The sequence below is a fragment of the Rhynchophorus ferrugineus genome, unplaced genomic scaffold, assembly GCF_030347505.1.
Source record: "Rhynchophorus ferrugineus isolate W39M unplaced genomic scaffold, kcgeb_rfMv2 rfM1, whole genome shotgun sequence".
NCBI classification, from domain to species: domain Eukaryota; kingdom Metazoa; phylum Arthropoda; class Insecta; order Coleoptera; family Curculionidae; genus Rhynchophorus; species Rhynchophorus ferrugineus.
Window position 1 is genome coordinate 76,353,389 of NW_027472580.1, and position 14,285 is coordinate 76,367,673.

Below are 14,285 nucleotides of genomic sequence, written 5' to 3' on the forward strand. Positions count from 1 at the left end.
TGATTGGAAATAACATGATATACGTTACGTGAGCTGCTCCACAAATAGGCATTCGAATTTTAATATTAATTACGTTTTTTTAAGAAACCATATACGTTTACTTTATAAGTTAATAGAATTTAATTATATGGTAGCGTGAGAATACCTTGGAACTTAAGCTCAACGATAACAATCTAGGTTTATGGGTTTTGTATGTTAAAATATATGTGGTGTTGCCAAAGGTTGAACCAATTATGTTGTATATGGTCGGTAATATTTGTTATATTTACATATATAAATATAATTATGTTTTAATTGAGTTTTAAATGTGATATCTACACCATAATTTACTGAATGCAATGTAACTGCTATCACTTGAGTATAAGATATTTATCTTTAAATCAATATCTAGATGTATTTTTTTAACGAAGAATTGTTATGCTGTTCAAATTATTCTCCACATAACGATATTTTATTATAATAAGAAAACATTATTGGGGACTGGGAAAATATAGCACTTAGAACAAGGCAAAAAACTAATATGTATTCATTCAAATCCCAACCGCTTACTAATAAAATAAATTGATTTCTAGGATCTCCTAAATATATACTACAATCTTATGGTTAAGTAATACATTTGAAGTCTATTATGTTTCGATTTCGCCAAAATAAATGTTTTAGCTAATTTTTGTCAGCTAGCCAGCGTTGATTTTTTGGTGGCAGAACAGCTTGATTTTTGTTAATATTTGTAACATAGCCATAGATAACCAAAAAACTAGTAATTACTATTTTCAGTCAAATGCACGGTTCGACTATTTTTTTCAATTCGTGATGTCAGACGAAAATGTACGAAACCTTTCCTGTATAAACTGTGAGGGAGGAAAGGACGGAGATAATTGCTTGGAGCAGTTAATTTTATATGTGCTTATATTTTACAACGGTAGTACAAGCGAGACGGATATGTACTTCACCTACTAACTTTAAAAAAGGAAAGGAAAAAAATAATTACTGAATATTATTAACATGCAATATATAATTCCATTTTAAACGAAGTAAAATTACTTTAATATTTGAATGTTCTGAGGATCTGTAAAAGCGAATGGAATTTTTCTATGGAATAATACCCCACAAAAATTTTATCGTATTTTAATATGTTCATTACTATTCTTAAATAATATACTATAATAAATATAGATAATAAAACAGTACTTAAACAAAACCTAAAGACTAAACATGTACAGTAACCATAAATACTAAATAAAAATTAAACATATACCTAGTCATAGACGAAAAACTAATCCATGACATAATTAAAAATTATCGCACAATAACTACTAGAGCTTTTTTAAATCAGTTTATCTAAATTAAAATCTAATCTAAATCTAATAAATAATAAAGTAATCGAAATATTAATTTAAAATCAGTAAATTCTTTATTATTGAAGGGAAACATTGTTTACACCCTATTACATTAACAATCTTCAAAAATATCGTTCCAAATTGTTGCTATAATATACAATATATTGTTATTTACAAGCAGAGAACCAAAAAAAAACTATTTATATTACATATAAATCTATGTAAGCATAAATTGGGTACATTTTTGTCAAGATCGCGGCCAGAAGGTCAGAGCCAGAGCGTCAAAAATTGGGCGAATGAAACTAAATATAGTAACCAAAAATAGTAACTAAAAGTACACGACTGAAACAGTCGACAGTAAAAATCAGTAAAATCAGGACCGAAAATAGGGACTGAAACAGTCACTGGTAAAAAGCAGTACAATCAGATGAACCAAAAATAGCAAATGAAACAGTCGATAGTAAAAGTAATCAATTACTGAACAGTGGATAGTCGTTTTCAGTCGACTGTTCCCAACGCAAATTCTAATTAACTTTTGGTTGTAGATCGTACTGACATCGAATGTTAGACAATATCTCAAATTACAACCAATTATTTTTTAAAAATTTTCATAATCATGTAATTTTGGTGATATTGGAAGTGGTAAAAAATCATAGACCAAAATCGTTAATAAAATTGGTGCTCAATCGAATTTTTGGACGTATGATAGGATTATATTAATGGATATAATAGACTTTCATACTTTGTGGTATCAATCATAACCTATAATATCAACCTCCGTTTTTTTAATGGCTGGCAGAAATTAAATTGAAAACCTTTTAAAAGCAGTTTACCGATTGCTTCCTCTTTCTAACAGATATTTTAAAAGTTTCTCCGTTTATGTTATAAAAGTTTTGTTTCATAGATGGTTACACACCAGAAAAAAAAACTCTTTTCTTCGCTATTAACCATCTATGAATGGATATTTTCATCATTTAAATCTATTTCGGCTGAAGTTTCACATAGCACAGTCTTGAAATCATTCGTGTATTTGCCTTTGGGCATTGATATCTCAGTAACAAAAGAAACAGTCCTTGGAACATTTGCCGGAAACACAGTCATTATGGCCAAAGACATATCTGTGTCTAGGGCTCTAGAACAAGTACAAGTAGCAGTAAACAAGATGTGCAAGTAGACCAGCGACAGGAATATATGGCTTAATAGCTCCAAATATATCCATATGAATATTCCGTTGCGACGAAATTACAAAAGCGAAATGCCTCGGCAGACATTTCGATGGCAGGTTAAATTGGAAACATCATGTTAGACAAAAACATGAAGTAGATCAGATTCAAAATCAAAGAAATGCGCTGATTAGTTGGAAGATTACACCCAATAAAAGTCATTAGTTTATCAGTCCATTATAAAGCCTGTTTGAATATATGGGGTTACTCTAAAATATCAAATCAACAATAATCTAATGACGCCTAAACAAAGTTCTTCAATTAATTACCAGTGTTTGTTGCTACGTAAATAGAGGATGAACTCGAAACAAAATGGATTTAGGAAGCAATTCAAGATTTCGTCTTAAAACATGATATAAGTTTACTAAATTACAACAAAGTAGATGCAACGCAGTTACTGGACAATTCAAAAGAAATCAAAAGATTATAGCAAACCATACAACACTTCTATGATATAAATTTCAACTTCTATAAGATATGTCATTATATTTAAGCTAATTTCATTTTAATTTGGGAAATACGTACTGATATATTTTCCCACACTCGTTCTGCTTGTATGTTGATGCAAGTACAATAGCACAGTAGCACACATTTATTATTTATTAATCTTATAACATAAGTTGATATGGCATATTAAGTAGAGCATATCTAATGTGTTCTTGTTTTGTCGATTATGCAGCAACAAGTATATTAAAAAAAAGTTTCACACTCACCTGGTAAGAGAATATATTTCTTTCCTTTATTTTCATTCTCGGGGTTTTTAAATTCACTCTAAAACAACCAATAATCCTTAAACTGTTTGATATGAATCGGACATCCGTCAAGTGATATATTTACGTTTTTGTCATTTGGCCCCAACTCAAAATTAATATGGACGGATTTGCAGCTACTAAGCTGTATTTTACAATCTCTACTCCTTTTGTAGATTTTGTTGACCGCTACTTGAACTTTTTCTACAACCTTAGACAGAGATACATCTTTTGCCATGATAACTGTGTCATCGGCAAATGTTCTAAGAACTGTTTCTTTTGTCGTTGGGATATCAGCATTATATAGCAGTGGCCCTAAAATCCAACTCGGTGGAACTCTCGAATAGAACTGTCGAAATAGGTTTGAATGTTGAGAATGCGCAATCATGCCGGACGCTAAATTTTCTTTTGAAAAGATATGATTCCCGTAGTCAACAGTAATCCCGCGGCAGATTTTGTAGATTAATCCCAAAAGTAAACTCGGTCATAAGATTGTGAGACGTCCAGGAATATTGCAGGGCAGTAGTTATTGTCTTTGAATACCTTTTGAACATCCGCTGTTACTTTGGGCACTTGATCGATTGTGGAGTGTTCAAACTGGAATTCGAATGGAATCTGATATTTCTATATGGTTTAATACATTTTAACAGTAGTTTCCCAAAAAATTGATATCGCAAGTAGCAGCGAAATAGGTCTGTAAGATCCAATTTGTTCTGCCGGTTTGTCAGGTATTTTAAGGTACTAATACTGAAGCGATTTCCAGCGCTTCATAAATCTGTGATAGGACAAAAATTATATGACAAGTAACGAACTCATGCTATGTTTGATTTTGATCAACATGGGCTTAAACTTCATGAAGATAACATTGATGGTTAACGGTATAGAGTTAAAGTGTTGCCTAAAATATGCTTCGAGAGAATACTTGTTCTCAAACATAATAAATTTAATATCCTTACTGCTAATACTACCGTTCTCGAACGCATGCAAAATTTGTGTATTCTTAAAAATTAAAAAACAAGAGAAAGGGACTAAGAAATTGCGGAGCAGTGTCAAGTTTAACCCATCAAGCAAAATTCTTACAAGTTATGTATGGAAAAAAAGTGTAACGTAATAATTCATAACATTGCCTTTTATTCCATATTATGAAAAATTAAATAATAAATATAATTTAAAAGGTTGAGATCTGTTTCATTTCTTAAAATAATTTTGAGTTTACGTCTCATATTTCTTGTACTGCAAATTGAATTCACCACTACTAAAATCTTCCACTAAAATAATACTTTCATCAGAATATTCTTCGTGGACAGTAGATTTTTGAAGGGAACAACAGCATACTGTAATATCAGCGCCATCTTCAGTAAAACGAATTAATCCAAAATCGAATAATTAAGAACCATTACATTACATCGAAAATACATTTATGGTAACTCGGCATTAATATGGAAATACATATATAATCTGATACATATCTTTGGTTGTTTAACAGCGTGATATGCAATAAAATTAACAGAAACAACAACAAAAGAAACGTTAAATAAAAACAAAAAAATAACGACAGTTCCAATGGAAAGATAATGATTCAAACTTGAACATAATATATAGAGATATTTGTTTCGCCAAGCATCCGAACTTGTAGTAAAATTGAGAGGTCTAAGCGGATTCGGCGGCCTTCTTATCTCCTGATTGAAATTTATTCGACTTTAATGCTAATGCATCTTGCATCTTAATCAGGGCCGTATTTCTTGCGGATAATTTATTTTAATGGCGATTTATACGTGTATTTATATTTCGCTTTATAATGGTCGGTCGATTTTTTTGTCCTTGTCGAAAGAATTAATGCAGTTTGGCTAATGAAACCGAGAAATGCCTCGCGAATGCCGCCGTTAAATTTAAAATACGATCTCTATTCGGTTGTTTTTAATATCGTTTTTATTTAGTTAATACGGCGTGTATTCGTTTTATATATATGCATACGATTGTTGTGACTCAGGAAGGATAAAAATATCGTCGTTAAACTCAATTTTTATACCATTAACATCAATTAGAAAGCAATTGTATTTTTTTATAAAGCAAAAGTTTTGAGTTACAGGAATGATATTACCTTAAATTATATATGTTCTTAACATATCATAAATGTTTTAGTGCATATTTTTACATATTATCATTTGCTTTATTATTTAAATTATTTTATTAATGCTATTTATATTCTTTTATTTACAGAGTGAAATTAAAGTTCAGGTACAATTTCATAGATATTTTATTCTGTTATATTTATCGTAATATTTTGGATTATAGATGAATTATTTGTAGGCAATTTGATTAAATAATAGAGCCTTGTATTACCAACTGGTATTACATAGTCTATTCAAAGTTATTTTGTTCATACGTCATCTAAATTTTTGAAATCAAAATGTCGCAATATAGCCACATCAACTCTGAGTTTTAGTTCAGCTTGTCTTTGACATACAACAAAATTCCAATCTAAATAAAATAATTGACCAAAAATGTTATCAAATATAATTCATTTTAACATTATAGTACATATAAAAACTACAGTTAATTATACAACCACAATAATTTATATAAGGTTATAGTTCTAACCTCTTATCACTATTGATTTCAAGAATTTTGCATACTGACAACCGGACGTCTTTGACAGGCTTATTCATTTACGTGTTCGAATTAATCATACAGCATTGTATCTCTTTTTAACTAAAATAAAATGAGAAGGAAAATATTCTGATTCTAAAACAAATTTACAAATTGCGACAGGCAATACATTAAACATTTTGATGACGTATGTATAAATAAACTTTGAATAGACTATATACCTAATATTCTAGATTATTAAACATGTACAAAATGCAGATATTCAACGTAGTTTCTTGATATTAGGCGCATATTTTTTTTTAAGTCTTCCTTGTGGTGTGCAAATTACCGGCTAAAATCAGTAAATGAATCAAGAACGTTTTTAATTTCTGGATAAGATAACCCGAGAAAGATCATAATCATAAATTGGTACATTGTTGGACAATGTGCAACATGACTGCGATAGTACAGTCGAAATGGGCCGAATTAACAGGCCAATTGAAAAGTACCCGGCCTACCACATTAAAACACGCTTTTTTGGCAAAATTAGTTTATTTAACATAATTCCCTTCAAAGGGGTATAGCGACTCTCCAACTATTCGATACCATTTTTGTAGTACGATTTGTCCTTTGCTTCAAAATAGGCTTTAGTTTCGGCGATCACCTCTTCATTCGACGAAAATTTCTTCACAGCGAGCATTCTTTTCAAATCTGAGAACAGGAAGTGGTTGCTGGCGGCCAGATCTGCAGAATACGGTGGGTGAGGAAGCAATTCGAAGCCGAATTCAGGATTTTTGACACGGTGCACTGTCTTGGTAAAGCAGCACTTTTTTTTTTCAAATGCGGTCGTTTTTCGGCGATTTCGTCGTTCAAACGGTCCAATAACGCTATGTAATAGTTGCTGTTGATGGTACTTTCTTTTTCAAGGTAGTCAATGAAAATTATTCCATGCGCATCCCAAAATACAGACGCCATAAACTTGCCAGCCGACTGTTGCATTTTCCCACGGTTTGGAGCGGGTTCATCATATGCAGTCCACTCGGATGACTGTCGATTGGATTTCGGAGTGAAATTATGGAGCTATGTTTCACACATTGTCACATATCGACGCAAAAGCTCGGGTTTATTACGCTTGATCATCTTCTAACACTGCTCCAAATCATTAACGCATCGTTGTTTTTGGTCAAAAGTGAGCTTGCGCTGCACCCACTTTGCATAGAGCTTTCTCATACCCAAATATTCGTGAATAATATGATGTACAGGTTCAGTTAATATCTTTAGAGCGTCTACTATTTCATTCAATTTTAATTTACGGTCCTTCAAAATCATTTAGTGGATTTTTTAAATGTTTTCGTCGGTAACAATCTCTTTTGCACGTCCACTGCGGTCACCGTCTTCGTTGCTCATTTCCCCACGTCTAAACTTAGCATACCAATGGTTGATTTTCCTGGGGCAGTGTCCGGAAACTCGGTATAAAGCCTAGTTTTTGCTTCAACTGTAGTTTTTCCCTTCAAATAGCAATATTTTATCAACATGCGAAATTCCTTTTTATCCATTTTTTTCACAATAACAAAAGTTGCTTTACTCAAAATGCTATAATTCACAAAGTAATGATCCGACAGCTGTCAAATTTATACACGCTTCTTTTGAGGGTTAGTGATAACTAAAAAATATATGGATTTAATTCTTGTAGCGCCATCTATGTGTTAGGTCGGGGACTTTTCAATTTACCTGTTACTTTGAAGCAACGGTGATAGTAATTTAAATCAACACATTATTACTTTTAATCCACATATGACGTCCACTTTAAGCAGAACCTTCCCATAAATAATGAATACATTTCTTAGGATGTACTATTGTGAATATCTTTCATTTTTGCAATAACTGTTTCAACGTATTTGTTATTTTAGTGGCCCTGAGGCAGAATCATATCTATGATTATTAAGTTCTAGTTTTAAATATTCCAGAATAAACATGCTAAATTAAAAATAATTTATAATCAATTTGAATCAACAAATCACTTGTAAATAACACACATTAACGCGGAAGCAATTTAGCTTACATTTTTAATCAGTATAAATGAATGTTTGTTACAAATACATATATTTTTTATCCATAAATAATATTTTTTTCCTATTAATTTTTCCTATTAATAAGTCCTTTTTTATTTATCCAATAAATTTGAAACGTTTATTTAAAAAAATATATATAAAAATATTCACAACTATTTCAATATTATCAATAAAACAATTAACAAAATGTATCATGCAGTAGGTTTTAATTGTCGCCATTTAATTTTAATAACTACCTCAGTTATTACACAGTATCATTTAAATGAATATAAATTCTGATAATGTTCAGATGTTTGTGAAATGTCATAAATTTATTGATTATGGAGAACCATTATTATTTCACTGGTATGTTGAAAGTGCTTGATTCTTGCCAATATACTAAAGTAAATTTATTTTCTCTATATGGTTGGTTATTTAGTTTACTGAATATTTAATAGAAATTGTCGACTATTAGAAGAAAATATTAGGCAATAGGCAGGTAGCTATTTAAAATAATGTATTAAACTACTAATTTATTTGCAATAATAAAGATATAATGCTTTATTTTATCGTTACTATTATACCCTAATTAATTATACAATAACTTATGTGTATATACGAGCTTAAAAATAATTTTTAGAAGATATTTAAGGGGACATTTCATTTATATATATTCTGCAATGAAGCGCATCCAGCAAGCTACAGAGGATGCGTAGTTGCGAAAACATTCCAAGAGAGAAGAAATAAAATCAGTCAGGCTAAAGAGCAAAAAACAGTGACTCAAAATAAACAACCAAAAATGTACAACGAAGTCAACGATGAAATGACCTATGCTCAAAGCATAAACCAAACCGCTCAAAAAGAAACAAAAAAAGAAGACGTTACAACCAACGAACTGCTATTGAAACTTATAGCAAAGCTGGACAACCAGGAAAAGATTATTGAATCGTTTTCTGAAAGATTACTTAAACTCGAAAACAATAGGGCGGTGGCCTCAAGAACTAAAAATGGCAAGTAAAGACATCCGCATCGCAATTTGGAATGCTAATGGGATTCAGAAACATCACGCTGACCTACAAGTATTCCTAGAATTGCAAAAAATAGATATTTGCTTAATATCTGAAACCCATTTGACAAAGGAATCCTTTATTAAATTTAGAGGATATCACTTTTACCACACCATTCATCCAGCTAACACAGCAAGAGGAGGAAGTGCAATAATAATAAAAAATAATATATGCCATCATCAAGAACCCGGACTCAGTTTAGCAGAAAATCAGGTAACGGCAGTAACTGTTATATCTAGCAAATACAGGGTTACATTAGCTTCCATATATAGCCCTCCAAGATACAACCAAAAAAAAGAAAATTACTTGAATGTTCTAAACAACCTAGGAGAAAAATTTATAATCGGTGGTGATTTCAATGCTAAAAATACAAGATGGGGATCTAGAATGACGACAACTAAAGGTAATGAATTACATAAAGCAGCTGCTGAGCTAGGGTGCAGTTACATGTCGACAGGAAAACCAACTTATTGGCCTACCGATCCAGAGAAAACTCCAGACCTGTTAGACTTCTTTATAGCTAGAAACATAACCACTAACTACATGGAAGTTGAAGAAAATTTTGACTTAAGTTCAGATCACACACCTGTGATTTTGACGCTGAGTGAAAACATTATAAGAAAACAACAAAATCCAACATTAACCAACAAGAGGACAGACTGGGAAGGATTTGTTGAAGAAATAAACAATCGAATTCAACTAAATGTTCCCCTTAAGACAGAAGACCAATTAAATTATGAAACCGAAAAATTCGTTGCAGACATCCAACAGGCTGCTTGGAATAACACTCCAGAAATTAAAACTTCAACCAAAGGAATAAATTACCCGAAAGAAATCAAGGAAATGGTAGCTGAAAAACGAAAACTACGGAAAAAATGGCAGCAAAATAGAACACCTGAAAATAAGAATATCTTAAACAACATAACACAAAGGTTGAAGAGGGAAATTTTGGAAATTAAAAACAATTCCATAAATAACTATCTACGAAATTTAACAGACGACAAGAACACAGACTATTCGCTCTGGAAAGCCACTAAATACCTAAAACGATCCTGTCTACATAGTCCTCCGATAAGAAACATGCATGGAAGTTGGGCACGCAGCAACCTGGAGAAAGCAGAAGCATTCGCTGACCATTTAGAGAAAACTTTCAAACCAAACGAAAGTGAAATTGAACATACTTTACCGGACATAGACGGCGAAAATTCGACAATTCAATTAACAACTCCGAAAGAAGTCACCAACGTTATTAAAACAAACATCAAGCCAAATAAATCACCAGGCTATGATTTAATAACAGGGCAATTGCTGCACAATCTGCCAAGAAAGGGTATTATAAAGCTCACTAACTTAATCAATGCAGCATTTCGACTGAAATATGTCCCAGACGTTTGGAAAATGGCTGAAATAATAATGGTTCCAAAACCTGGAAAATCACCAAATGATATAAAAGCTTATCGACCTATCTCACTGTTACCGATGATAGCTAAGGTATTTGAAAAGCTCCTCTTGAAAAGATTAAAACCAATTATAGAGAGAAAAAACCTAATACCAACACACCAGTTTGGGTTTATTACCAAACATTCAACGATTGATCAAGTGCATAGAATAACAGATGTTATTGAAAAAGCCTATGAAGATAATAAAGTATGCTCAGCTGTATTCTTAGATGTAGCACAAGCTTTCGACAAGGTATGGCACAAAGGCCTCGTCCATAAGCTACAGAAAATATTACCGAAGCAACACACCGAACTATTAAAATCCTACATCACAGCCAGAATGTTTAGAGTGAAACAAGAGGAAGCTTACTCTACAATAAAAGAAGCTAAAGCAGGTGTACCACAAGGAAGTGTACTGGGGCCAATTCTGTACCTACTTTATACATGTGATATACCACAAATCGAAAACATTACAATGGCTACATTTGCTGATGATACTGCTATTCTTGCTGTCGGAAACAATAGCGAAGATGCAACCAGAAACCTACAACAGGCTACTGACGCTATAAATAAATGGACCCAAATCTGGAAAATACAAATTAACCAAAACAAATCTGTGCATGTTCAATTCACCTATAAACAGGCCGCGCTTACACCATTGACCATAAACCACACTGTCATACCATACAGCAATAATGCTAAGTATCTCGGAATGACACTTGATGCAAAACTACGGTGGAAGGAACATGTCAAAAAGAAAAGAAAAGAACTTGAGTTAAAATATAGAAAAATGTATTGGCTAATTGGAAGAAAATCTCAATTAACTATACATAATAAATTACTTCTATATAAACAAATATTAAAACCTATATGGACATACGGAATACAATTATGGGGATGTTCCGCAAAAAGCAACATAAATCTAATACAAGTTTTCCAGAACAAAGTCCTAAGAAGCATCGTAGGTGCACCCAGATATTACCGGACCATTTATTTACATCGAGATCTTCAGATACCGACTGTCAATCAAGAAATTAAAAGAATTGCAAAGAGACATGAGGAGAGACTTCACTCTCATGTTAATTTCGAAGTATTACAACTCTTGGACAACACCAAAACCGGACGCAGACTCAAAAGGACCAAACCATTTGAACTTGTGTAGTGTGTTGTAGTGTAGTGCAGTGAGGTGCATTAGAAAAAACTCAAAGTGTTAAAACAATTATTATTATGTTAGAGACTATGTAGGACTGATGAGTCCTATTAGATATATACCTAGATTTAAGCTATTATAAGGACAAATTGTAGGTTAGTCGGCAACGACTAGTAACAATGTATATAATTATAAAAAAAAAAAAAAAAAAAAAAAATTTATATATATTTACCTGAGATTATTATATAAGAATATAGGTAAACAAATTATTGTTTTGTGAAAATTATGATGTATTGACTGAGATTTCTTTCAGCTTAAATGTACGATAACCCATTCGTTTTAGGCTATTATTAACGATATTCGTCTTTTTTATGGTAAAGTTTATTTATATGGTATTTGGAGTTCTTGTTAATTGTTCAAATATGTAAATTAATTTAAGTATGGTGTTTTATAAAAATAGAAAGGCATATAGAAATTATTTTTATCATTTCATCTACCGACTGGCCAGCGACCAACTTAGAAATCATTCCAGAAGACATCCGGTCTTACCCAGCCTGGTTACTGGTGTGATCATTTTCCTTGTCGGATTTTACACTTTTTCCTAGGACAATCACAAATATTAAACAATCGCAAACATAATATATATATATATATATATATATATATATATATATATATATATATATATATATATATATATATATATATATATATATATTTAAGTTCTTAACTACTTCTGGAACCCTTAATGAACTTTTATTGCATGTAATCATAAAATATAAATATTTTGCCTAAGCATCCTATTTTAACAGTTCTACATTTAATTCCATATTTTTTTCTTTTAACGTTCTGTGAGTGTGATTCTTAAGTAAAGTTGTTAATCTTTACACCTGTACTTGGAAACGTCTTCACCTTTTCCTTTTTTCTCACCCTCATATATCAAAGCTTCCCCAAGTTACCAATTCATCTAAATCATTTTATTTCATTCAACCGCCACCCAGATGATTCTACATCGAAATTTCAACCCCCAATGAATCATTCGTCAGGTATATTAAAAACAGGACCCACAAAAAACACACACACACACTCGTAGACATATAAATTCGAAACCGTGAAACCGTTTCGGAACCAGGCCGAAAGAATAATCATAGATTCATTTTTCCTCCATTCGTATTGAAATAAATTTGGAAAAGAAAGGCCCCGACATGTTTATTAGACCTGGCCGCGAGGGAGAGGGATCTTCAGGTAACGCCTTCTGGTACCGGTGTCTATGCTGTCCTTGGCCGGGGCCGTTGGAGATCGGTATCGGGTTTCAGGAAGGCCGACATTTTAATTTCGGTCCGTGTGATTTAAATGGTTAAACAATCTCCTCTTGTTTCTGTCTCTAGGTGCGGCGAGATGAAAGCGGAACGTTCGGAACGAGATGACTTGATTTGTCTCGCCGTGGTCGAGGCGTCACTTTTTAACGAGCTCATTATTTTCAGTTGGTGGTTTCGCTCCATAGATGGAGCTCTAGGTTGTCATTTAGTTATTATTTAAACATCTATTGGTTATTATTACAACTTATTCTTAAAGTTATTCTTATATTGAATAATACATCCTACAATCCTACATCCCATAATGAATTCAGGTTTAATATGATTTCTTCTTCTTATCATGCCTATAACTTAATTTTAAAGGATTAGCAATAGATAGTCTTACTGTCTATTAAAGCGCATCGGGTGCATTTGTAACCAACTTAATACTGAATCATTACTTACAGGTTTTACTTTTCAGTAGGTGTCATTTGGTCAAAGTGTGCACTAAACATTTTTCAATACATTGGGAATGTCTGAATTTGTACCGAATAAATCGCATTTGCGGGAAGTTTAACTTTTTTACTTGATTTTAAAGAAAAAAGTGACTGAAGATCATTAAATGCTGTGCAAAATCTTGTTAAAAGACTAAATAAAATTACTATTATTAAAATTTACTATATTTTAAATAATAGCATTTTATATAATATGTTGACACAGATTTTAATACCTGTTTTTCATAAAAATCGCTCATACAAATTATAATACCAACGCCAGTATAATAATAGTTTCCTTCAACTAATATGTTTTATGTTTATAATGTAATAATTCTTACATTTTATTAATATATCCTTTTCATTTCAGTGGCACAATGAAAAATATCATTGTTGTAGTGGAGTTGTCCATTCGGATCAGATATACCGTAAGTTGTTATCTTGTGTTAAATGTTGTTTAATTATTTTTTAAATTCACTATACTATTCTGCCCATTCACATTAATAAGACCAAATATCTGAATAAATACGTTAGACTTCGGTAGTTGTATCCCAGCTCTATTGAAGAATATATCATTAATTTATTCTCTTGGAAATTGTAACCATATGATGTGACGTAGATGCTGTGAAACGCATGTTCAAAAGCAAGTTCTATTTGAACCTATTTTTAGTCGTTTTACGGTACTTGCTCTAATACTAAACGTGATAAACAATTGTTTTTTATATAAATATTTTCGTGTATTATCTATATTCTTGTTCTTTGCAATCTACTGTTTCCATATCTTTTTAAAAGCTGATTTGTTACTTGATGTTTGTAATGTAATATTGTATGTTAATAAAAGTTTTAAAAGTAGCGAACTTTTATCAGATTCTACAAATAAATATAATTATC

General features: G+C 31.7%; 1 long non-coding RNA gene across 1 annotated transcript in view; it reads left to right on the plus strand.

Moving 5' to 3' along the window:
• Positions 1-14,285, plus strand: part of LOC143200023 (uncharacterized) — a 207,424-nt gene that overhangs the window by 36,609 nt on the left and 156,530 nt on the right. The window contains exon 2 of the long non-coding RNA XR_013006602.1: positions 13,765-13,822. This is a non-coding gene — a long non-coding RNA (uncharacterized LOC143200023). The remainder of the gene's footprint in view (positions 1-13,764; positions 13,823-14,285) is intronic.